Below are 25,210 nucleotides of genomic sequence, written 5' to 3'. Positions count from 1 at the left end.
CATGAAGGGATATAGGTGGAATTTCGAATTGTTGTATGGGGGTTTGTGTTGGTGTTTAGATAAGGATTTTTTGAAATGCATACAAATTCTGAGGGCTGGCTGATTTATTGAGAAATGTACTAAATGGTATTAAATTTGACAATGGATGTAGTAACGAAGCTGAAATTATATAATTACTGTGTGAAAAGAACAAAATCGAAATAAATTTGGTATTGGACTAAGGAATAGAAGTGGAATTCCGATTTATTATTTATTTGTCAGATTCATTGTTAGAGGTGGTCGTACAATAAGTGTACTAGAAGTATTAAATAATATTAAATATAGAAGCACTGGTATTGTGTGAATCGATAAATGCAATTTGTTATGAGAATAGCTGTTGAGATTGGATCAGAACTTTTACTAAAATCCGCCTTTAAATGTATGAAAGGTTTATACATGTAATACCATTGGCATTGGGTAAACAAGTAGAGCTAAAACTGAAAAATTTGAGTTAAGGTCCTGGATTTTAAAAATTGTACTGAATAGTTAACTATTGTTTTCATGTTAACACGAATTCGGTTCCTAAATAATGTACTGAAATCAAAAAGTCAAACGTATCGTTTCAACAAAATTTGTTATATAGGGTAACATATTTTGAATAAAGGTTTTCTACATTTTGATATCACAAATTCACAAAATTCGGTTGGAAAATGGGGATAAAAAATGTGGATAAAATTTTCAAAATACCCATACCGTTCTAATAAAACATTTACTGGAATTTAAAATGGAGGCAGCTGTTGAAGTGCAGAGGTGCGATAAGAAATTTTTTTGAAATTCGAACAAAAGTTGTACGAACAGTACTTAAATAAAATTAAATATCAATTCAAAAAGGTATTAGTACATCAAAATGTTTCAGTGTTTACCATATTAAATACTGTTTATTTGTATATTATTCATTTTCCGCATACGAAGTTGCGGGCATTTTGCTAGTAACTTATATTATCTTACTACAATATGCAAACATTCAGGAACTTAGAAGTTAAGAATTAAAAAAGAATTTGAGAAAAAATAAAAAGGATTTTTTATTTAATTGTTATCTTGTTAAGACGAAGGTAATTTATTTGTGAGAGTTTTATTTAATTGAATTGAGCTATCATGACAAGGATTTTGTATTGAAAAACTGATATCTAGCGAAGTCCACCAATATGCTACGATCGTTTCGCTGGTGGTTATTCAGCTCATCGGGTATATTAGATGTGGTGCTAAGCAAAGGCTGAGTTTGAAAACTTGTATATATACTAAACTTATTGCAAATTTGCAGATGTGAAGTATTTTTGAAGCCTTTTTACTATTGTCTCTGGTCCTCCTACACCCTTTCTTTCTTTTTTTTGCGATGTAATTCGAATAATTTTAGTTGTAATTCTTCTATTTGTAATTCGTATTATTTTATTTGTAATTCGAATTATTCAATTTGAAATTCGAATTGTTTTATTTGTAATTCTAATTATTCCATTTGTAATTTCAAATATGTTATTTCTAATTTCAAATGGAATAATTCGAATTACAAATGGAATAATTCGAATTACAAATGAAACAATTCGAATTTCAAATGGAATTGTTCGAATTACAAATAGAATATTTCGAATTATTGGATCTGGCAACGTTGTTATGTACAGATAATTATTTTTCTCGCGCTCCGGTGAAATTAATTAAATTGCCGAAAATAGTAGTCATTTTCAAAGAAAATTTTATAATTTTGCTGCGTACATTATTCTTTATCGGTTGAAATATTGGGTTTTTGATTATTGTATCTGTTTCAACAATTCCAATTGTTTTATTTTTCATTGCTTGGCTTCAGCATTATAGCACACGCGTACATACTTCGTTTTTGACGTTTAGCCATGGCGCCTTCACCATGTGTTCAAAAGAAAACAAACGACAATGGAACGTCCAAGGGTGTTGCAAAACAGTTGATTTGTCCTGTTTGCGATTCACATATTACGAAAGGTGTATATAAAATGGGATCTGTTTGCGGAAAATATTTTTTTTTTATTTGCTATTCTATTACTGCTGTAAAGAATAATAAATCCCTAAAATACACATGCGCCGCGCGCAAGAAGGCACGAGCACATTCAACAAATGGGAATGGTGCTTCCAGTAGCAATTCAAGCCTATCTGTTCAGCGGGACAATTTGGCATCTGATAAAGCAATGCCTGCTGTTGATGATGTATTAAACAGCAGTGCCATGCAGTCTTGGCTAAGTGACAATATAGAGCGTATTCAGAAATGGCTTGATGAAATGGCTGTTTCGATGAAGAGAAGTATTGACGTGCAAATGAAGCGGTATGCTGATGATTTCTAGAATATGGTTGATGGTTTCCTTGCGTCGTTACGGAAGGAATTTCCAGATAATCTTCAGAAAGCAAAGGAAGATATAAGGGCTTGCGATGAAAAAGTAGCCGTCGTTGCTGATTCTTGTCGTTCTATTAAAGATGATCTTGGTCATTGCATTCAAAAAATAGAATCACTTAACAACAAAGTAGAATATATGGAAAAACAAAATTATATTCTGCAAAGGCGACTAAACCGTTCGTTGTTATAAGGGGTATTCCCGGGGTATGGCAGATATCTCCCAGGCAGTCCTATCCATTTTCGACCTTTGCAATGTGAACTTGAATGCAGCTCACATTCAACATTGTTGTTATTTTGAAAATGGGAAGTCTGTGCTAGTTAAACTCAATTCTGTGCTGACCAGGGATATTATAATGGCAAATTATCATCGCCGACACCCAATTTTACTGAGAGATGTTATAGGAGGAAACATGCAATCTCGTGTGTACTTGTTCGATCATCTTACTCCTAATGCTGTAGAGCTGGTAAATGCTTGTCGCAAGCTTATTGACAAAGATGTTGCAACATGTTACAAAATAATTAATGGTGATAACCCGTGTGCTAGAGTCACGTTTGCTAATGGTGGAATTAAGACTATTAATTCCAATATCATGGAATTATTTGAATTATCAGGAATATTACAAAGCTATGTAATACATTTATTAGGCCAAGAAGGCTTCTGTGTTACAAGTGAAGAAATAAATAAATAAAAAAAATAAAATAATTTACGTGATTGTACACAAATTCTCCGTGAGTTGGATGAATCAGGCGAGCATTAAGTGAACGCAAATGTTATGAAATCAGCTGCTGCGTAATCAAGGTGCCCGTTTATGGAGTAGTGTCTCTCAAAATATTTATTTATGAAGATGTTTTGCAATTCCGTTTTAATTGATTTTCATGGGGATCCCCATTGTATTGCGTTAAGAATCAATATTTTAACACTTTTCTGGTTGTTTAAGCATTCAATATTGTTTTGAGTATTTTTGGTTCCCCAATTTAATTTATATTTTTCAATTTTTATTATCATGGATGCTAATATTGTTCCAATTATAAGTAGTTCATCTTTTTTTAGAAATGTTCTTCGGCCTTATGAAAATCAGTTGTCATTTGGACATTTAAATTGTCAAAGTATCCGACCTTCAGCTAATAACTTAAAGATCAATGACTTGTGTAGCCTAATTGGTGAAAGTGGTCTTGATTTATTTGCTGTCTCAGAGTCTTGGTTGAAGAGTTGTGTCTCCTCCAAGACAATTTCCATACCTGCGACACCCTTATACGAAATGATCGACCGAATTCTAGAGGAGGTGGGGTAGGGATTTACGTTTTAAAGCGTCTAAAATTTAAAGTTGTTTATCGATCACCCAACTATGGTGTAAGCGAGTCTCTGTTTATTGAAGTAGATAATGGATTTGATAAAACTATTTTTGGCGTTGTTTATTTGCCGCATGGCAACGTTGATGTTTTTGAGGAATCTCATTGCGACCTTTTTGCAAGTTATTCTAATATTATAGTTGTAGGTGATTTCAACTATAATTTATTTGATTCTACAAAATCAAGGAGAATGAGGGAAATATCATTGAGATTAGGACTTACCATATCTCATAATTCTCTTCCTACCCATTTCGATATACATATCTCACACATCGACTTCTTTAATTGACTTTATGCTTTTTAGTCGCCCCACGTTGAAGCATTACTCTCAGCTACAATGCCCTTCCATTTCCCATGCCCTTATTTTTGCATCGATGGATTTTTTTGTTATTCCTCAAGAGCAACACTTTGAATATCGCGATTTTAACCAAATAGATTGGGACAGCTTTTTCCGGTATTTATCCAGCGTCTCAATTGATAATGCTTTTTTGTCGGCTGATGTTAATTCTCAAATACATGCGCTAAATAGTGTCATAAACGATTTATATTCGTTTGTTCCCACGGTTTGTCGTCGTATCAATTGTCGTGTAGACTCTTGGTTAAAATCCAGGGAAATTGTATTTTCACGCTCTTTGCACGACATTGCGTATGGTGAATATCTGAAACATCCAACTAGAGATAATTGGAAAGTTTTTTATACCTATAGGAATAGGGCAAAGTCTGTATTAAGGAAGGATAGGCGGAAATTCTATAGTAGTGTGTTTAACGGTTTAGATTGCTCTCAAATATGGAAAAAGTTGCGGAGCAGTGGTTGCTTGGACGAAGACTCTGACTCGGAGGAGTCTCTGGTCAACGTTGAAGATCTAAATGATTTCTTCATACAACCATCTTCTACAGTGGATTCGGGTCCTTTGGATCTTACTGGGTATAATGGTCAAGGTTATTCTTTTTCATTCAGTTTAGTGTTTGAGGAGGACGTTATTCGTGCTTTGGGTGCTGTCAAGTCTAATGCAGTGGGTTCGGACGATATCCCTGTCAAATTTTTGAAGCTTATTTTCCCTTATTTGTCTGCTTACTTTCTGATTTTTTTTTAATACGGTTTTCACGACGTCAACGTATACTTCTTGTTGGAAAAGCGCCAGGGTTGTTCCCATTCCCAAAAATAAGGGACCTTTCGCTATGGACAATTTGCGTCCAATCAACATACTACCAGCACTTTCTAAGGTGGCAGAGCACTTAATGAAGTGCCAAATTTCGGACTACATTGAAGGAAACAAGATTTTAAATAATTTTCAGTTTGGCTTCAGGCGTGGACATAGTACCACTGCCCATTTACTTTATCTTACTGACACAATTAGGGAGGCTGTTGATGCTGGTAGTTTTGGTAGCCCTTGATCTATCGAAAGCTTTCGATAGGGTAGATTACCAACTTTTGATTAAGAAATTGAAATATAATTTTAATTTTAGTAGTTCTGCGTGTAAATTTACTCCTATATTTCCGAACGTTCGCAGTTTGTTCACTATAATGGTGTTTATTCCAGTGAGAGGCTGATAAGCAGTGGTGTTCCCCAAGAATCTGTCTTGGGCCCACTTCTTTTTATAATGTATATTAATGATATACCTAATTGTATAACTACTGATAACTGTTTTCCCTTTTTTTATGCGGATGACATGCACTTGTTTTTTAGAACAACGTTATTACCGACTTAGAATCTGATATTAATTACACATTAGAGTCTATAGGCCGTTGGCTGGCCTCGAATAATTTCACTGTTAATGTAGGAAAATCGAAGTCTATGCTATTTAAGCCTATGAGAAGTGCATCTTCAGATATTTACGTATACATGAACAGATCTAATATAGGACTTGTGGATGAAATGAAGTGTTTAGGCTGTATTCTTGATGATGTAGTATCCACCTTGCGCAATTTGTATTTGCCGCAATTTATTCGGAAACGTCTTGCATTTGCTTTGCTTATGTCTCGTGTGTCATTTTGTATTGAGATAGTTTCTGGCACTTGCCAGGACAATTTAGGAAAGATTGAGAGGTTGTATAACATGATTTTGCGTTTTGTATATAAGTTAAAGCGTTATGATCATGTCTCCAGCTACTCACTGCATTTTTTGGGATTTCCCTTTAACATATATGTTGAACAACGTTTATTGAAAATGTTTTATTCTATAGTCCACACTAATTGCCCTGAGTTGTTGCGCATCAAGCTCATTTTTTCACGTTCAACTCGCCAAACACAACTTATATTTCCTCACTTTTCTTCCATGATTTTCGAGTGGTGCTATTACGTGCTTTCGCAATTCCTGTCCATATATTTGCAAGAAAATATGCTGAATTTGCCCTTAATCGAATTTAATTTGCTGTCTGATTAACAGCGTTACCAGAGTAGTTCTTATAATATAAGATAAAATTCATTGAATTTTTTATTACGTTGTAATAATCATTCTGATATTACTTATGCATTTGGGGAACCACTATTTATACCTTTTGCATTGTTTTTAGGTTTATAATTAATTTTGTATTACGAATTTAATATTGTTATAGTAGTTGCTATTTAAATGGTTAAGTATATTGTAATGTAAGTTATGTTGGCTATGTTTAGCTTATTGTTGTACTCTTATGTTTGAGTAAAAGATTTAGTTGTGCTATTATGTTATAAATAGACATCGGATTTTGCATATTTGCATATTTTTTAATATTATAGATACGAAGATTCTGATTGGACCAAAATTCGTTTCAAAGAAATCTAAATTCAATGGCAGGGCCATATTTCGTATTTATTTTGCATATTTTGCATATGCACAAAATATGCAAAAAAATATGCAAAATATGCAAAAAATATGCAAAATATGCAAAAAATATGCAGAATATGCAAAATATGCAAACAGATTTTGGCCGAAAATCGTCATAAAAGTCGTAAAATTGTCATTTAAAGTTAGAAAAACCATTAAAAAATACATAACAGTGTTCTAAACTAAGACTGTTGACCGTATAACGTCGATTTTTTTAGCAGCCCAGCAAAATTTATTTGAAGTTGTTCCTTGTGAAGTAGTGATTGAATAGCTTTTTTTTGAAGCAGTCCACGCAGAGTCATGAAAAATGCAGTCCGTTCTTCACATTTTGACAATGTCCGATTTGAATCCATTTCATAAATTTTTCACATTTTAGAAATTTCAAAATTTTGCAAAAAAAAACTTAAAAAGACAAAGAACATAATTTGTTTCTTGTTAATTATAATAACAGCAATATGTTTGCATCCATAAAAAGTAATTTGTATACAAAAAATAATAAAAGTGATTTCGAACTACATCTTTGTTTGTAGCCAAAGAAGTAGTTGAATCATATGTTGTTGTGATTTATTCACTACAAAAAGCTAATGCAAAATGTGTGCTTAAGAAGTAAATTAGACAGTATCCTCACTGCACCATGCCCTTGTAAAAATCATGACTTCTTTCACGTAAAAAGATGTAGTCCGAAATCACTTGCACTCATGATTTAACTACTTCTTTGGCTACAAACATTTTGCTGGGAGATTAATTTGTTATTGAGACCATTTACGACAGTGTGGTGTAGGGTATAAAAATGTGGTATCGTAATACCATTTTTTTATTATTAAACTATGTAAAAATATAAAATTTGATAAAATATCAAACGTTTTATGTAAAATGCAATATTTTCTTTTTTGTAGCATCTTAATTAAATTTGTAGCATTGGGCTGGTTTTAACTCAAAGGACCAAATCGATCTCTGATTTTTTAGGCAGGGAGCCGCCTAAAGCTTTTATTATTGCTAGATTTTAAGTTTGCCAAAGTTTGAGCACAATTCGAATATGTTAACACGTGGTACTGGGGCCTCGAAGTTATGAAAATCTATTTTTTTTGCTATTTGGCGACTTCGACGGCCCGTATATGTGGAACGGTTAAAGCCCGTATTACACATTTAATTAAAAGCTATTCTGTTCTTAACATTTCTCGATGAACAACAAAGTACGTAAGTGTTACTGAATTCGAGACAATAAACCCAATGTCCCGAAAAAGGCCTTCGGCCAAAAATGGAGTCTATTAAAAAAAAAAAAAACTTTTTTCTTCCTATATTATCAAATTTTTGCGAATGAAAACGAATATATTTTACTTTATTTGAAAATGTTGCCTATTAGGGCGAAGATCTATTTTAATATTAATTTTAATTCATTTCTCGTTGGAGTCGAGCTTAATGACCGATGATGTTTGCAAGTGGAAAGCCGAAGATTCGAACCCCCACAACCACCATTATGTGACATGTTTTGCCTTTCGTAGAGACTCATCAGACATATCGGCCGTGGAATGGCATCGCTATCCATCAAACGTTTCCCTTTTCAAATGCAATTTTGTGTTTACAAAGACGGACATTTGTACATTCATTGTATGGCTTCAATGACAAACGCTTACATTTTGTTCATACATATTTTAATTTACTTATGACCGTAATTTCAACGTCTGGGTAAACGGGTAGGTAGATACCTATTTCTACATGCAATTTACCGAGGCGTGTAAATTTTGAAATCATGTGGTAATATTGGTGATTTTCATTCATGATTTCGCCAAACCGTTGCCACTTAGAAGTGTTTTACAACTTTTAACACATTGGCAACGATTAACCAGGTAAAATCCTTGGTGTAAGTAACACGGCCGTTTTTGACTCGATAACGTTACCTATGCGTTGATATTATAAAATGTTGCTTACACGGGAGATATGTATCTGTGAACTCATAGATAACTACGCGTTGAAATTACGGGCATTAAGGGACTGACATAATGTGGTTTTGGAGCAATCTGGGTACAGATGACAACTTGGTGATGAACTCGACTCCTTGCTATGTCGCTCACAATTTTTAAGTTATTTACCATCCTTTACCCCTCCTGGTAATTGATGTTCTGTGGTCAAATTGCAGGATCTTTTTCAAGAAATTCGGAGTTAAAGTTTAATCTCTTGAACAACAATTAAGTCTCACTTGTAATTATGCCTGGTAAACCTTTTTCTAGGAATTTCGGCGGTTGATGTTTGTAAGTTTGGATCGATTATTTCTGAAGAAATTTTAATCTTTTTTTTCGTCTTTTGGATCTATCAGATCAAACAATGCCAGACCAATAAGTTCAGGACTAAGGTACCACATATGATTTATCATTTTGTTATTTCCTTTATCTGATATTTGTTTGTGAATGCCTTTCGTATTAAGTAAATCTTCAATTCGGTTTAGGTCTTGTTTTGAACCTAAAAATATTTCTGAATGTCGTTTTCACTATTTTTGTATTAAACTCAATCTATTGTCTCTATTTCTTTTTAACCTATTGATAATGTTTACCCAATATATATATAATATCTATATAAACATTATCTTGTTCATTATACGTTTTGTAAAATCAATAACACAAACTCTCACTTATAACACTCAGTTGTTGTCGTGTGGAATACCAAATAAATAAATAAAATAGAAAAAACATTCTGGGGGCGACCAGTCTCGAACGATTTAAACGCAAGGTGCTTCTACGGCCTCTTGTTCTTGGGAAGTGCGCTGGGCAGTAGTTTTAAAACACTCTCGCCTACTTCAAACTTGGATTTGTCAATCGCAGACTATTCTTATAGAAATCGCTTGAATATGTTTGTTTAATGTCCGGATGTGCTTCCAAACTTGCAGTCACAAATCCCTCTCAACAATTTTCTAACAAGTTTGTACGGTGGTACAGAAGCTCTCGACCTAATATCTGCTCGAGCTGGTGAGACTATTTTTTCTAGGCATTTGTACACTGCTAGTTCTTGTTTCTAGGAGTTGTTTTTTTACCCCCATGTGATACCAGAACAGCAACCCGTTTTTTCTTCTCTGTTTTGAGAATATTTGGTAATAGCTGTTGAGTTTATTTTTCACGGTTTATTCTGCGCTGTTCACGGATAAAGCTTCTAGAGATCTTATATTTGTAAGGATCCTCTCCGATAGCTTCTACTGTAGACATAGTGATACTAGTAACGTTCCTATACACCTTACAGGGGTCCAGCACCAATGACAATTGCATAGTTACGATTTTCTTGAAGCCACGCTTGATTGTTTTCGGGACAGATGGTTCTTTAGATCCTACGATACCTTTAGCATCAAAACAAGACCTAGACCTCATTGAAAATGTATTGAAATATGAAAACATTGACACACAAATTTCAGAAAAAGGAAATAACAACATAATTAATAATCTGTGGTATCTTAGTCCTGAACTTGCTGACCTGGCATTGTTTGATCCAACGGTGCAAAACGCCGTAAAGAGCAAAAAGGCGACAAAAATCTTAACAAAGCAAAGATTCAAATTTCTTCAAAAATATTCGATCCAAACTTCCAAAACAGCAACTGCCGAAAATCCTAGAAAAAGGTCTGGCATAATTCTTGTTGTTCAAGAGATAAAACATTAACTCCGAATTTCCAGGAGGCAAAGGATGGTAAACAACTTGAAAGTTGCGAACTACATAGCAGAACGTTCTTCAAGTAGTAAGCTGAATCCAGAAAGCTCCAAAAGCACATGGTGTCTGACTCTCGAATAATTTTTTTCAGAACAAAATGTAAAAGACGTTTGTTTTCATTCCCAAAATTGATAAAAATGAAGAAAAATTTTTTTAATAGTCTCCATTTTCGCACAAAGGCGTACCTAGTCACGTTTTTCGAGACATTTGCTTTATTATCTCGAATTCAGTAATACTTACGTATTTTGTTGTTCAGCAAGAAATATTAAGAACAGAATGGCCTTTAATTTAATGCTTAATTCAACAGTCTTAGTTTTGAACACTTTAAGTATTTTTTGACGGGTTTTCCAACTTTAAATGACAATTTTACGACTTTTATGACGATTTTCGGCCAAAATCTGTTTGCATATTTTTTGCATATTCTGCATATTTTGCATATTTTTTGCATATTTTGCATATTTTTTTTTGCATATTTTGCATATTTTTTGGCATATTTTTTGCATATTTTTTGCATATATTTTGCATATTTTTTGCATGTTTTTGATATCGAATATCGAAAAATTGTCCCTTAAAACGCCTAGATCCAAAATTTGAGTCCAATCGGATAAGAAATAAAAAACATGCAAAAATCCGATGTCTAGTTATAAATAAAAGACTTATTGATAAATTAACAAACTTAAGCAAGATTTATTCTGTTTAATTCTGGAAAAGGAAAATACGTTACAATGAGTTGATGTGCGTGTTAGGCCTTGTACACACGCTGCGACTTTTGATGCATGCATCACCATTTTCGTACTTGTAGGGTTGCATTTTTTCGTAATATTGTAAGAAGTGTAATTTTTGTAACAAACATGTACGATTTTACATACATGTTATGATTGTTGAATGCATATAGGTATAAATTGTTAAACCAAAATTATTGAAACAGGTAAAAATATTTGTTAATATTTCTCGACAAATGTAAATAACAAAATTTTTGGAAAAAAACATTGTTAGGTAAAAATGTATTTTCCATTCTACGACACACAGGTAATAAAACTCCGACAATATGGGCGTTCACACAACTATAATTATTGAAATATTTTTACGAAATGTTGGGCTACAAATTGAGCAACGAACGGCGTCAGTATTAATCCAATCGATTCAAACAATTAAATTCTCTTATCTGCAATTCGCATTTTGATGTTTTAAAAACACATTTCGAACACAAGCAATTCAGTTCCAACTATGAAGTCAATAAAAACTAACAACATACTTATCAAATAAAGGAGGAAGTTTAGTCCATTAATTTTTATTACATTCTTTTAAATCCATGATGTACATTAAATAATTTTAACATTCTAAATGGTATTAATAAATTAAATGATTAGTCATGAAATTTTACATTTCATACATTTCGTACATTTTCATTCCCTCCATCACTACTATTTTTTGCAACACCGCTAAAAAAATGGTGATGCATGCATCAAAAGTCGCAGCGTGTGTACAAGGCCTTACTACTTGTGGTGTAATACAATGACTGTGTTGTCTGAATTAGAGTTGTATAGTTCACGAACGAACTAGTTCAATTGAACGATCGAAAGATAAAAGAACGATGAAATCAAACGATTCGATTCAAGAACGAACAATTCAGTTCACGTATCAAAATGTGACGCCGTCGTCAGAGTTAACTATTGCCTTTGTAAAGGTAATAGTTTTGTTTACATTTTGAATTTTACACAGATACCCACACACATCTTTATCCATCGTAATTTTATATTTTTAATATTTTCATTTATTTTAAACTTAATTACAAATTTAAAGTTTAAAAAACTCCAAATTAGCTTTTTAATCACACCAAACCTATTTTCGTTGCTAGGTTCTTTAAAATATTCTTCTGTTGTTTGTTCTTTATCGGTATACATATGTTTCTATGTGTGTTTGTATACAAATGAACGAACTTGCAAGCGAACGAGTCAGAGCCGCTGAACGATAGAACGAAAAGACAGCTGACTGTAAGAGCTTTTCGACGAACGATTGAACTAAAAGAACGACCTAGTTCGTTGAAAAGAGCTGAACTAAAAAGAGCGATCAGCTAAAAGAGCTAAAAAGTACAACTCTAGTCTGAATGACTGAAAGAGACTGACTGAGTGAGAAAGAGTATAGCATGAGGATTGCATGTGTGTGTGTATGTATGTGTGCATGCATAATAACAATGATGCCTAGTTTCTGATTGTTTACAGTGGAACCCTAACATCTCCCTTTTTGAGACACCTCGGGGTCCTGGATACTGGCTGTACAGGGTTTCTTCGAGAAGTGATGCGTTTTGGGCGCATAACCGGTGATGATGGTGGAGTTGTGAAATCTTCTTCCATTGGTGGACTAATGTTGAAGTCTTCTAGTAGGATTTGAAGAGGAAGATTGTCATTTTGCTCTGCAGGTACATTTTGATCGGTTTCTCTTGCTCGGAGTTGATCTGCGTGAGATCTCACAAGAATTTGTCTCTTATCCACTTGAATGAGAGTGTTGTAGGTAACATTTCCCACTTTGTTGATAATTTCACCTGGAACCCAGTAGCTTTTATTACCTTTGAAATGTTTAGCGTAGACAAGATCTCCAGTGATGAAATTTCGTTGTTTTGTACCATGTTTCCGGTTGTATTGTTTCTCCATTTGATTGTTTCTCTCTCTCTGCTCGCTGGTGGAGGCTTTGTTATTAAATCGAAAACTGTTCTCATTCTTCGACCTAGGAATGATTCCGCTGGAGAGAGTTCAGTAGGTGAGTTTTTGTTCGGTGTTGAACGATACACTTCTAAGAATGTTTGTAGTGCATTAGATGCCGTCTCCTTTCCCTCTGATTTTTTTAAAGATCGTTTGAGAGTATCGACGAATCTTTCTGCTTGACCATTGGAACTTGGGTGATATCGAACTGTTCGTGTGTGTTTGATTCCTCGTTGAGAACACCAATTTTCAAAATCCGCTGAGGAAAATTGTGTTCCATTGTCGGATACGATTTGTTCAGGATTTCCAAACTGTGAACAATAAGTTGTTAGTAACCTTAATGTTGCTGCGGTCGTGGTTGATGAAGTTTCATATATGACGGGATATTTGGAATATGAATCCACTATTACGAGGTAGTAAATGCTTTTTACAGGACCTGCGTAATCTATGTGAACACGTTCGAGAACGCGTGTTATTGTGGGCCAAGGACAAAGGTTGGTTTTGATGGGACTTTTTGCTGCGAGTTGGCAATTGTTGCATTTCTTGACGTAAGTCTCTATGTCCTTGTCTATGTTTGGGCAATATACGTAGCTGCGTGCGATAGATTTGCTTCTTTCTGTTCCTATGTGTCCGCGATGTAGTTGTTTGAGAATTTGTTTTCTGTAGCATTCGGGTACTATTATGCGCGTATTGAACATAAGACAATCATCTGCTATTGATATTGAATCTTGCCTGTTGAAATATGGAAGAATTAAAGAATCTATGCTGTTTTTGTTTTCTGGCCAGCCGTTGTATACGTAGTTTGAAACTGTTTGTAAGGTTGAATCCTTTTTGGTTGCATTCTGTATCATTTTGAAGCTAACTGGCAGTGTTGATACGGCGTCTGTGATGTCATACCTTATGTTGTTTTCTAGGTTGATTGAAGCTATGATGTACTCGTCTGATGGTTTTTCATGTGCGCTTATCAATCTTGACAGAACGTCTGCATGTCCAAAATCCTTTATAGGTATACTTTATATCGAAATTGTAGGTGAGAAGGATGAGAGCCCAACGTTGTAACCTGTTAGCGGTGTAGACCGGAATGCATTTTTTGGAACCAAATATGGTGAGCAATGGCTTATGGTCGGTATGTAGGGTGAATTTTCTTCCGAAAATCATTTTGTGTAAACGTTGTACGGCGAAAACTAGTGCTAGTCCTTCTTTTTCGATTTGACTGTAATTTCGCTCCGTTGGAGTAAGTGATCTTGAGACGTGATGAATGGCTTTGACACTGTTGTCTGGGTAAGTATGGTATATTACCGCTCCGATGCCATGTGATGATGCGTCCGCTGCAATGTGAATTGGAAATGCTGGATTGTAATGAGATAGTAGTAAATCCGATGTTAGAATGCGTTTGAATTCGTTGAGAGATTGTTGACATTCTTTGGTCCAAATGAATTTGTGATCTTTTTTTAAGAGATCATCTAGTGGTTTTCGGATGTTTCTCATGTTGTAGACATACTTTCCATAGTGGTTTATGGAGCCAAGTAAAGATCGTACTTCTGAAATGTTTTCAGGGACCTTGAGATTCTGTATTGCAAGAATTTTATGTGGATCAGGTCGTATGCCATTTTTTTCTATGATTTGACCTAGATACTTGATTGATGGTTTGAAAAATTGACATTTTTCGAATTTGAGTTTGAACCCGTAATCTTGAATTTTCTGTAATAACAAATTAAGATTAGTTTTGTGATCGTGAAGAGATCTACTTGCCAAGACTATGTCGTCTATGTACGCTCGTGCTCCTTGGATGCCTGTGCATAGCTCATCCATGATTCGCTGGAAGGATCCTGGTGCTGATTTTATACCTGGAGTGAGGCGATTAAATCTGTATAATCCTTTTTGAGTATTAATAGTTAGCAAGTCTTTGCTTTGATCGTCGACTTCTACTTGAAGATATGCGCCAGAGAGATCCAAATGACTAAATATCATACAATCGTGACAATCTGAGAGAATTTCTTCAGGAGTGGGCAGAGGATACTGATTTGGTTCAATTGAATTGTTGAGACCCGTGGAATAGTCTGCACAATTCTAATTTTTCCGTTCCTTCTACTCACGACTATTGGCGCTGCAAATTTTGAAGAATTGACTGGTGTGATGATATTTGCTTTTTCAAGTCTATCTAGCTCTGTTTCTATTTCTGTTCTCACGGCATATGGTACTGGGCATTTTGCAATGAATGTTTCTTTTGCGTCTGGAAGAAGTTTAATATGCACTTTGGTTTTTGTACAAAGGCCAAGACTGCTGTTGTCGAAAACAGTTTTGAACTTGCTTCTCAGGTTTGATATGTATTCATCGTTTGATATTTGGCGACACCAAGCTGAAATTGGTTTGTCCCAAAGGTTAAAACTTTGTATCCAGTCGATACCCATTATGTTTAAGTTATCGAGTTCCGTGACGTAACATTGTAGAGTTAGCGTTTTGTCTGATACCGTTATGTTGCATTGACACTTTCCGATTAGGCTGATGCTGTTGGAATTCACGTCTGTTGCAGTATCATTTGTTTTGTGTACGTGTGGCTTACCTATGTATTCCCATGTTGATCGTGATATGATTGAAATATCAGATGCTGTGTCGATTTGTAATTTCACTTGTTTCTTGTTTATCTCCACGGTGGTATATTTTCGCAATTGTTGAAATTGGAGTTGCTTCGAAGAGAATACAGCGTTGGCGTTGTATTTTGTTTTGTCCGACTTGACTGCAGTTTTGTCTGTAGTGGACTTGCCTCGTTTTGCGCTTTTGCAAAAGTTATCCTTGTGACCTGTCTGCTGACACTTTGAACATTTATGATTTTTAAATGGACAGTATTTTGAGTAATGCATGTCTCCGCATAACCAGCAGGGCGTTTTAGGAATTTTATGGTAATGCTTGTTGTTGTTCTTGGCGAATTTCTTGACTGCGCAAATTGATTGCGATTGATGCTCGATCAATGTATTGTCTGTTTTCAAATCCATGAGTCGTTGAGTTTCATCTACAAGAGTGTCTAGAGTTATGGAGTCCTTTGCTTCGTCTAGCAATTTGAGTAAACGTAAGCGAATGTCGTTGTCTTTGCTTGATTGTAAACCTAACCTAGTCATAGATTAGACACTTGAATTGATCCACTTGCATTTCATTTAGCTTGAAGAGTTCGCACTGTAAGTTAACTCTACCGGCGTATTCCTTATAGTCTTCTCCGTCAAGTTTTTTCATTTGCAAACACTTGTAGCGTTGAGACACTTGAGTTTCTACCTTACCAAATAGTTTGTTAAGTTTCTCCAGGTTGTCTTTGTGATTCATTTCTGTTGAATTCTTTGGAAGGACGTAGTTCCTGAATCTTTCGTGAACACTGTTTGACATCTTTCTACAGAGTAACGCAACTTTGTCATGATCGTCCAGAGATTGGGCTTCTTTTTCGAAGACATGTTGGTAGCGATTGTACCACGCTTGAAAAATTAATCCGCTTTCCGGTTCATAAACGAAGTCTGTCATGGAATGTGAAAGAGATTCCATTAATGCTGCTTTTGAAGTGCTGGGACTCGTAGCATCTTTGGTGTTTCCAGTACTCTGTGCTTGAAGTAGATTTGTTAATTGTTGCAGTAACTGCGTTTGAAGATTCATAGCCGCTTGCTGTTCAGCTAGTAATTTCACATTGTTCTCGCTTGACGTTTTATGTGCAGTTGATTTTTGCGTAGATGAATTGAAATTAAAGAATTTATTTCTTTAATCACCGTCCTCGTCGCCAGTTGTTGTACTCTTATGTTTGAGTAAAAGATTTAGTTGTGCTTTTATGTTATAAATAGACATCGGATTTTGCATATTTGCATATTTTTTATTAATAAAGATACGAAAAATCAGGAGGGTTGGCGTTTTTTGTTTGGGATGACGACTTCTATTTTTTTTTTTCAAAATAGTCAGGCTTAATCCCGTAGTCGTTGTTTTAATATTTTATTAAAACAATTTTAATTTATTAGTGGGAAAAAATTGGCGATGTTTACCAAGGGGTAAGGCAGGGAATACTATAGTTTCAGATCTCGCCACAGATCTTCATCAGTTCCCTTATTTCTTGTTTTTCAACAAGAAACTTTTTATACCCAAGTGTCAATTGCTAGCTCAAATAGATACGTGCGCAAAGAAACACTCTGATCGAGAATTTCTTTGGCATTACCTAAACTCTAGCAACTTCACCTGCAAACAAATCCAAATTTTTCCCACTAATAAATTAAAATTGTTTTAATAAAATATTAAAACAACGACTATGGGATTAAGCCTGACTATTTTGAAAAACAAAATAGAAGTCGTCATCCCAAACAAAAAACGCCAACCCTCCTAATTGTGAGACCGGGCACCGTCAAAATGTTGTTTATTGCTGTAGTATGCAATACCAACAAATTAGTTATGTGCTTTTTCGTCGAGAATCGACGAACGCATAGCAGTGGGAAAAATTTGGATTTGTTTGCAGGTGAAGTTGCTAGAGTTTAGGTAGTGCCAAAGAAATTCTCGATCAGAGTGTTTCTTTGCGCACGTATCTATTTGAGCTAGCAATTGACACTTGGGTATAAAAAGTTTCTTGATGAAAAACAAGAAATAAGGGAACTGATGAAGATCTGTGGCGAGATCTGAAACTATAGTATTCCCTGCCTTACCCCTTGGTAAACATCGCCAATTTTTTCCCACTAATAAATTAAAGTTGTTTTAATAAAATATTAAAACAACGACTATGGGATTAAGCCTGCTGTATTGCTGTTGTTGCTTTGAGCGGTAATTGCCTGTTGCTGTTTCTTGTTTTCGTGCTGCTTATTGCTTTTGTTAACATGCCTGCCTCAAAAAATGTTAAATGCAAGGTTTGCAATCATTCATTTACTAAGACGCAGGGTAGTGTGGAGTGCAGAGTCTGTGTCGGTTGGCTCCATGCAGCGTGTGCCCAGATCGATGAAAAGAATCTTAATGTTTTAAGAAAGGAAAAATCGTTTGCATATATATGTTCTTCTTGTGAGCCCAATCTAAGGAATAAAACAACAAATGATGGTGTCCTTAAGAAGATTGATAGTTTGACAGATGAATTTCGGAATTTTATGCGAAATAGTCAGGCAGAACAAAATCGTATTGCGACGGTGTTGGATGAAATGAAGAAGGAAATGAGCTTGTGTATGGTGGAGATGAAAGAAGACATCAAGAAATGCAGTGACAATGTCCATCGGGTTGAAGTGACTACCACTACTAAATTTGCTGATCTTGATAAAGAAGACAACATATTACATAGAAGGTTAAATCGATCAGATATACTCATTGGGGGTCTGCCTGAAGGCTTGGATGACCTGGAAGCACCTATAATAGCTTTGGGCAATTTTTATAATGTTCCAATTTCTAGTCCGGATATAAATCAAGTATGTTATATAAATCGAAGAAAGCAAATTTTGGTTAAATTCAATAAGGTGTTGAAACGTGACGCCCTTATGAGAGAGTATTATAAGACTCGCAATTTAAAGGTTTCTGATTTATTGAGTGGTGAAAATCTGAATGCTCGTGTGTATCTTAATGATCATTATTCACCCGCGGCTGCAAATTTGAACTTTGTTTGCAAAAAGCTACGTCGATTGAATGTGGTAAAGAAATTTGAAATCTTAAATACCGACAATCTTAGAGCCTGACTCTTATTTCCTGATGGAAGAGATGACACGTATAATGCTAGTCAGTGTGCTGCACTTCTTCGCGACGCTGAAGCAGTATAAATTTCAATCCTAGCTTTTCGAACTTTATTATTGCTTATCGAATTCTAAATAGCTAATTGCTTGCTAATATTTTATATTATCTATTGAGTATAACGGAAGTTCAAATTTTTGATCTCTTTTATTTTGTTTAATCTAACTGTTTTTTTTATTCTTGCTTTGATCAGCTGTACTGAGTTGGAGATATTCTTATTGAATTGTATAATGGTTCATGATAATAAAACATTCATGATTTATTATATTTGGTTCCCCACTGTTTCTTCTTTCCTCGTTTTTGATGTCTTTTAATGACAATCTTGGGCCAGTGATAAGCAGCAACATGTACATTAGCTCAGTTTTGCATCCTTATTATGACAAGCTCAATATTGCTCACTTAAATTGTCGGAGTATAAGACCATCTGCGAATTCTATTAAATTTCATGAACTTAAATCAATTATATGTGGTTCAGGATTGAATATTCTTGCAGTCTCGGAAACCTGGCTCAAGCCTAATGTCTCAAGTCGTGCTATAGATATACCTAGAGGTGGTGGTGTTGGTATGTACATTTTACGAGGAATTAAGTATAAAATTGTTTTTAAATTGTCAGTGTTGGGAAAATGTGAGTCGATGTTTATTGAAATACTTTCCGGTGCTGCTAAGATTTTGGTAGGTGTTGTGTATTTAGCTCCTCCTGGAGACTTTTCTTATTTTGAAGATGTTCATGCTAATCTGTTTATGTCATATTCAGAGGTGGTTATAGTTGGTGACTTCAATTCCAATTTGTTTGACCCCCATAAGGCTTCCTCTGTCCGCTCATCGTGTTTCAGGCTAAATTTATCAATTCTACATAATTGCAAACCTACTCACTTTGACGTTTCTCATAGATCTTCTTCTTTGATCGATTTTTTCTTGGTCAGTGATCCATGTACTGTCCTTGTCTGTGATCAAGCGATTTGCCCATCTATATCTGATCATGTACTTATTTTTGCCGCTATTGATCTCTGCTTTAATACTTACACAGACTTTATCGAATATCGCGGTTATGCAAATATAGACTGGGATAGATTCTTCTCCTCTTTAACGGCTTTTGACGTTGATATGCTTGAGACCGCTGATAGTGACGAAAAGTGCTCTGCGATATCTTTTTTTATATTGGATTTATTCGAGTCAGTTCCTACTGTGCGCAGAAAAGTTCGATCTGATGAAAATTGGATAAATGTGAATCAAATCACCTTGGCCCGATCGCTTCGTGACCTGGCCTTTAAAGCCTACCAACAAAATAAGAGTCGTGAAAACTGGAAAATATACTGTAAGTACAGAAACAAAGCTAAGTCTGCAATTAGACGCGAGCGAAGGAGGTATTACTCTAGAAAATTTAATACTATGGGTTCTACTGCTCTTTGGCGCTTCCTTAGAGAATCAGGATGTACTAGTGGCGATGAGACATTGTTTAATTTTAATGTTGATGTCGTTAATAGATCATTTGTTTCAAATAACTCACTTGATTGTGATATTGATTTCCAAACATGGGATGAATTGGATAATGCCTTTTCTTTTAGGTGCGTTTATATTGATGATGTTGTTTCTGCATTAAGCAAAATTAAATCTAAATCCATAGGCGTTGATGGAATACCTGTGGATTTTTTAAAACTAATTTTTCCATATATTTCTGATGTGATTCTAGATTTGATCAATTCTATTTTGACATCATCGGTTTATCCGAACCTATGGAAAAAATCTCGTGTTGTTCCAATTCCTAAATGTCATAATGTAAACAGTCCTGATGATCTTAGACCCATTTCAATTCTCCCGGTGCTGTCTAAACTTTGTGAGCATATAATGAAGAATCAAATTTTGGCTCATGTAAGTGAACGCATATATAGTGGTCAGTTCGCTTTTCGAAAAAATCATAGTACTACTAGTTTACTGCTGTATTTGACGGATATGATTAGAAACGAAGCAAAAAGTAACAATAACAGTGTAGTTATATCATTAGATTTAGCCAAAGCGTTCAATACTATTGAACATCAGCTGTTAATCATGAAGCTTAAGAATGAGTTCAATTTTTCGGCTACTGCCTGTAAACTTGTTGCATCTTATTTGCGTGACAGAACACAATTCGTTTGTATAAATGGTAAATCTTCTGGGACTCTTGCTGTTAGATGCGGTGTACCACAGGGCTCTGTGTTAGGTCCTTTATTCTTCATTTTGTACATGAATAGTTTGAGTGATTGTTTCCTCGGTGGGTGTTGTGTCCCGCTCTTATTTGCTGATGATGTTTATCTCGTTTTTAATGATAATAGACTCTCTTCAAGTGAGTTTGAGCGTGATATAAATCATAGTCTTGCTCTATTTCAGCAGTGGTCCTTAGATAACTGTCTCGCTGTAAATCATATGAAGACGAAAGCTATAAGATTAGGAAGTCAGGCATATGATTATGATATCCTTATTAACCAGAATCGAATTGAATTTGTCAATTGTCATAAAATTTTGGGTGTTTTTGTGGATGACAAATTGTCTTTTGATACCCATATTGATTTTATACACCGGAAAGTATGTGGTATTTTGCGTCGGTTATATTCCGCTAAAGTATTTCTTCCTGTATGGGTTAAAAGGAGATTGGCATATGCTCTTCTTATGCCTCAGATTAACTATGGTTTGGAGGTCGTATCTGGCACTATAGACCGGGTGTTCTCGAAACTACAGCGGGTAGTTAACTGTATTGCTCGTTTCGTGTTTGGTATTAGAAGACATGAACATATCTCTAGTTATGTCAAGCTTTTTCTAGGGGTTGACTTTGAAATATTTGTATCCGTGAGGATTTTATGCTCGTTTTATAAAGTAATTAAAACTGGAGTACCTCATCTATTATCGAGTATGTTCAGATTTTCTATATTTACAAGATCTACTCAGATATCTATACCCAGAATATATAATACTATGTTTGAGAAATCTTTTTTAATACGTGTTGCACGAATGTGGAACTATTTGCCTTTCGGGTAAAGGTTTTAAATCATTTTTGTAGTTTGGAAACTAATATTGGTTAAGATTGTACATAATTACCTTGGGCTTGATTCCAATTCCAATCTATTACGTTTTTTTGGTAATGCCTTTGCTGTTTGTTGGTTTTTTTGAGTTTATTATTTTACGAATGTATAAGGTGGCAATTATTTACATGCGACTTAGTTTTTTATCATGGCTTTGACTTCATATTTCTTGTTTTTCGTAGTTACGGCAGGGGAGCCAATTATATAAATTATATTAGCTAGTAGAGTTTAAGTATTTTTAGTTTTAGTTCTACTTAGACATTTTTTTTGTTTTTGTTAATACTATTTATTGGCCTTGGAGGCTTCAGTATTAAGAAATGGAATTATAAATAAATAAATAAATAAAATTCTGATTGGACCAAAATTCGTTTTGAAGAAAACTGAATGCAATGACAGGCTCATATTTTTATGCAAAATATGCAAGTAATTTTTTTGACAAAAATCATCAAATTAAATTTGGAAAGTCATCAGAAAGTGTTCTAAATTAAGTTTATTGCCGTAAAACGTCGATTTCTTAGCAGATTAGCATGTTATTAATTACACTGTGATACAAAAGTGGACAAAATTTTTTTGCAGGATTTCTGATGCATAAATTCGGTTTTGTGGGAGTCCATAGAAGACGAAAATACCTTTGGTTTCTTTGGGTCACTTCGATTTTTCATTTTATAACGGTAAATGTAGTGAAAAATGGGGTTTCTTGGATTTTCAACTTTCAACGGACATTACTTCTTTTTTCCACAACCGATTTGCACACACTGTTTTTCATTATAAAGGGGAGAGTAAAGCCTTTCGAACAAGCCATAGATTTTTAAAATCGGTTAACAAATGGCTAAGTAATAGTGGTTTAAGTGTGACAAAAACGCATTAAAAAACAGTAAAATGTTTTTCTTTGTGCTCTAGGCTGCGTAAACGACACCTAACAGTACAATTATTTACTGTTAACAAGTAGGAAATTTAGTTGGCTTTCCAAAATGGGAATATCCAACGAAATCGGTTGAAAAATGAATGCGTTATGGCATTTTTTGTGTTTCAACTTTTTGGTTTTTTTTCATATTTTCCTTTATAAAAGATGGGTATCTTAGTATGTATGATTCTAATTGTGATTATCCTGCTTAACAATTACGCACAAGGTATCAATGTTTTTAAAGGAAAATATGAAAAAAAAACCAAAAAGTTGAAACACAAAAAATGCCATAACGCATTCATTTTTCAACCGATTTCGTTGGTTTTTCCCATTTTGGAAAGCCAACTAAATTTCATATTTGCTAACTGTAAATAATTGTACTGTTAGGTGTCATTTACGCAGCCTAGAGCACAAGGAAAAACATTTTACTGTTTTTTAATGCGTTTTTGTCACACTTAAACCACTATTACTTAGCCATTTGTTAACCGATTTTAAAAATCTATGGCTTGATCGAAAGGCATTACTCTCCCCTTTATAATGAAAAACAGTGTGTGCAAATCGGTTGTGGAAAAAAGAAGTAATGTCCGTTGAAAGTTGAAAATCCAAGAAACCCCATTTTTCACTACATTTACCGTTATAAAATGAAAAACCGAAGTGACCCAAAGAAACCAAAGGTATTTTCGTCTTCTGTGGACTCCCACAAAACCGAATTTATGCATTAGAACCCCTGCAAATTTTCACTGTAGCACAGTGTTATTATTCCGCCACAGCAATAAATCTGGACTGAAAGACTTAGAAAATTTCCTATAACCCAGCCTTCTTATTACAACATAAGTTGCTTTCTAATACAAATTTGTTCAAAAACTCAATCAGAAATGTCAAAATGTACGTATCCAAATATGTTGATAGTTTCTGATCGGCCAAAATTGTCTGACAGAATAACAAATGAGCTAGAAATTAAGTCTAAGAAAATATTGAATATTACATAAAATCTTTCATATTTTACTAAAAACATATAACATATAAAAAATATATACGGTGCCATCATGAATATTTCCCTCTGAATTTTCCACACGGAAAATAATTTTAAAAAGTGAAATTCTTTTAAAATAATTTTTTGTTAAAAATTGAAAACTACTTGATTCGCTTCATTAAGGCGTATTCTAGTCGAATCGACAAAAATATTCCTTCTTGGGGCATAAATATGGAAATAAAAATTGTGAAATTGGGGAAAGGAAACAAATTCTGCACGGAATTTTTATTCATAATTGCACTTTGAACTATATTTAATACCCTAACCGTATTATGACTTAGTGAATGAGTTTGCAACATGCAAAATGAAACGAAATAGACCCACAGTTCCTTTTGATGATCTGCATAGATTCGCACTTATCCATCTGGCCATGTCTTTTTGAAAACAAAGCACAGGTCACATTTATGGACCAATTCGCATAAAAATTGGGGATTTTTTGGCCCTAGAACGATCCCTATTTTGGTAAGAATCGATTCAGATTTTGATATTGACCCCATATATACAGTACATTCGCGATAATCCCTATACCACAGGTTTCGGCGGTGTCCGAATTATCAAATTGTTCGGATCAACGAATTGTAAGGAAAATAAATTATTTTATATGATTAAATTACTCGTGGAAGTTATATAATAATACTTTTTTAAATTGTAATTGCTAATACCGAACACTTAAATGAAAGTGCTGTACGTGTAAAAAATAGTGCGATTTTTCTACTCGACAATCTGGACATTTTTATTGGCATTGCCCGTATTTGTTCCAGAAAAAAAGCCAATCAGATTGTGAAAGTAGTGCTAGAAATATGACGTTTTTAAAGTTTACATCAGGATGTAAGTAAACCAAGAGACAGATGTGGAATGTCATCGTTTTGTAAATTAATATTCCTTGAAATCTTTGCCTTTTAGGTGTATAGTTCATTTGGCAGCTTTAATGACAATATTGCGGCGAATATTTCTCTTAATATATTTATTTATATCCTATACAACAAGAATAATGTGTCATGAAAGGTTTGTCCTTGTTCTCGATAATTTTTACTAAATGTTGCTGAAACAATTTTTGCACCAACTTCTCCATTAAACAACTGTCAAAATTCGAAGCATTGGTAATAATTAGTACAAATTATCGAGTACACGGATAGGTATAAATTAAACAATAGTGCATACAAAAGGGTTATGACTTTTCGACTATGTTATCAACATTCCAAATACTTTTCTAGCAGAAATATGTGAGTGGTTTTGCCATTTTAAAGACAATTCCAAGGTTTTTGACTTATTTTACCACTACTACTCTATTGTGTGGTTTTTCTAAGTGATGTCATTTTTCACTAATCATTGGGTGTTCTTCATTTTGCTTATTATTAATCGTGGATGGGTATAACAATAATCCATTACTTTTCGCCGAGGAGTGAACATTTTCCAATTCTGCATTAAGCGGTTGTATGCGTACAATATTGATATTTTATATTATGTATTTTTAGTGCATTAAACTAAAACCATGACATCACTATTAAAGCGGCAGTTAGAGCATTTTTCCAACGAAGCTTTTTGACCACAAAGAACAAAAATTGCCAAT

The 25,210-nt window shown here is 34.4% G+C and overlaps 1 protein-coding gene across 2 annotated transcripts in view; it reads left to right on the top strand.

Annotated features, from left to right (window-relative positions):
• eIF4B (eukaryotic translation initiation factor 4B) overlaps nucleotides 1-25,210 on the top strand; it is a 211,767-nt gene that overhangs the window by 16,365 nt on the left and 170,192 nt on the right. The gene's annotated exons all lie outside the window — the stretch shown is intronic.

The sequence above is a fragment of the Musca autumnalis genome, unplaced genomic scaffold (assembly GCF_047663935.1).
Source record: "Musca autumnalis isolate F117 unplaced genomic scaffold, ASM4766393v1 scaffold_1, whole genome shotgun sequence".
Lineage (NCBI taxonomy): Eukaryota > Metazoa > Arthropoda > Insecta > Diptera > Muscidae > Musca > Musca autumnalis.
Note: the sequence above shows the minus strand (reverse complement) of the source record. Positions and strands in the feature narration are given on the sequence as shown.